This window comes from Harmonia axyridis, chromosome 3 (genome assembly GCF_914767665.1).
Source record: "Harmonia axyridis chromosome 3, icHarAxyr1.1, whole genome shotgun sequence".
NCBI classification, from domain to species: domain Eukaryota; kingdom Metazoa; phylum Arthropoda; class Insecta; order Coleoptera; family Coccinellidae; genus Harmonia; species Harmonia axyridis.
In genome coordinates this window covers 34,007,933-34,010,558 of record NC_059503.1, presented here as the reverse complement: position 1 = coordinate 34,010,558, position 2,626 = coordinate 34,007,933, and positions in this window count along the sequence as shown.

Below are 2,626 nucleotides of genomic sequence, written 5' to 3'. Positions count from 1 at the left end.
TTTCGGGTAGATCCCTTTTTTAATATCTAAATTCAATGATAAATTACAAATAATATAAAATCAAATAACAAACAGATAGAGATCCACAACCTAGTTGAGTACTGAAATAAATAACTCCTTAATTGTTTGTTGAATTATTGAATGTTCAAAACTGTGGTTTCTTCTTTTTCTTCAATGTGTATTACTCTTTGTTTTTTTGTACGAGTGCTAAATAGATTTTGTTCAGTCCCTATATGTCTGTTCTATCATTGATCGAATTCTGAATTTCTTTAATGGAAATATTTCGGGGAATTTTCTGGTTCTTTCATTTTTCTCTTTATCTAATATTTTCGTTTCTTCTAAATTGAAAGTATGTTTATTATCCCCTATGTGTTTGTAGAGGGCTGTCTGGGTTTTTTAATATTTATAGTCCTTCATTTGGACACAAAAAATTCATTTTGTTTGTCTTGTGGATACTCCATTACATCTATTGTATGGTATCTCATAAGTCACATGTGATATCTGATTTTTTGGTCTTTTTTATTTCAATATTCAAAATAGTGGCTGGGCTTGTATGATCGGTCGAAAAATTGAAGAAGTAAGTTTAATTTCTTAATCTATGTAATTAACAGCTGCTGCCTTCATTTGTCTGATTTTATGTATGGAATTTTAGTCTGTTTGAATTTATGGTTTTTCTCAACATTTTGATTTTTGTTAAGTAATTTGCTCTGATAACAGTGATATCTGAATCTTATTCACTTTGAAAGAAATCCTACTGAAAGGTTCTGAAAATAGTTCGAACAGTGTTATTTGAATTGGGGTCGTTTTGGTTTGGTAAGCCTTCCGGCTTACGTATGTCCCAAATGTTTTGTAAAATTGGGAAGATTGATTTTCGAACGGTACAAGACTTGATGCAAGATGTAGCCAAAAGCGTATTGTTGGTCTTTTATATTCAATTCTCAATAAAATGTTGTTGTTTATAAAACTTCAAACTAAACCTATCCTGAAAAATTACTGTAAAACCTTGTTTTCAATTTAAATTTGTATGAAGAAATTTGTGTCGAAAATTTTGAGACGTTATTGTGCTCATTACATCAAGTAAGCCTGTAACGTGATATTAATCATTTATTTTTCATCAATGTGGTAATAATAATAAATTTGACGTCATAGTTAGAAATATGACATATAATGGATTTAGTCCTCATTCAGCGGAAATTCTTCATAAATAAAAAAAAATAATTTCCACTGAATTATTTAATTTTCAGCAACAATTGTCTCGCCACATTGTGGCTTCATCAGGCTTCATTTTTGACCGAGAGAACAGAGCGTTTCCGAACCTTATTCAGGAACAAAATATAGGATTTCATAAACTTCAAAGTTATGTTGGACAATTTGGCGCCTTTCGGAAGCAATTCAATAAAGATGAGTTCACATCTGTTTGTTCGTTCTACAGAATATTTTGGGTATTATACCTGTTTATTTCTAGGGATTCTAAGACTGTTAATATTATGTTCTCATTTTATAAATTGAGAATTTCAAAGTTTCTATTAAAGTATTAAATTAATTTCACGGCATTTAGACACTTTTTCAATTCCGGATAAATTATCTCCCCGAGCGGGACTCGAACCCGCAACCTCCGAATAACTTGTTCGAAGCCCGCTCGGGGAGGTACTTTATCCGGAATTGAAAAATTGTCTGAATGCCGTGAAATTAATTCAATATATTAATACACAGACGTTAAACTATTATTTACTTTTTTATTAAAGGTGTGATCCCATTCTTTAAAATGATTGGTATAAGTTGGAAACGGAATATAATAATAAAACACCTATCTTAGATCTAATGAACATAATCATTGTAAGATTAAGATTCACATTGGGGAGGTTCATCATAGTAGCCAGAAATGAATGATTTATGGATTATCAGTGAGGTGCACTGCACCATTTGAAGATATTTTTGAATGGAAATGATGAAACTATAGCCATCTGGTCGAAGTGAAAACCGATTGGTTCCCTGGATAATATTTTTTGTATTTTTTGTAAAGAGAAATGCGTCGATCTTATCAGAATTGGTCACATTTTCAGGGTTTGGAAACTTTCCGCCGTAAAAGCCCTAGGTACATTCATTTCTTCGGGATTCGTATAAAACACCTTGACATCTCCTCAACTAGACCACCTACCCTCTAAATCTCCACGCGAAAATCCAATGTCGGAAAAACAACCCCCATTCTACCATAACTCGGCGAAAAACGAAATTTCCCTAACCACCCTCATAATTTATTCCTCTGAGGGATCCCTGTGACCTGGTCTCGGATTTCCTATTCGCTTTTTTCATGATGAGAGAGTGGAAAATAAATTTAGCCCTCCAGTTGTTCGCGGAAAATTAATAGGGGGACGTTTCTGCATTCATCAGTTCCTTTGTAGGGACACTGGATTAACTACCTCATTCTTGAATATATTTGTCATAAAGCGATGTCGTTTTATGGGAATAACTGACGGGAACGTTGTTATTATATGGCGACGATATAAAATTCGTGCCAAAAGTGGAGTCGTTACGTTTACTGGTACGGTAATAATCGATTCTGTTCAACCCGGATACGATGGAACTTTCTTTGTAGATGTTCATCCGAGATTGATCAAAATTATTG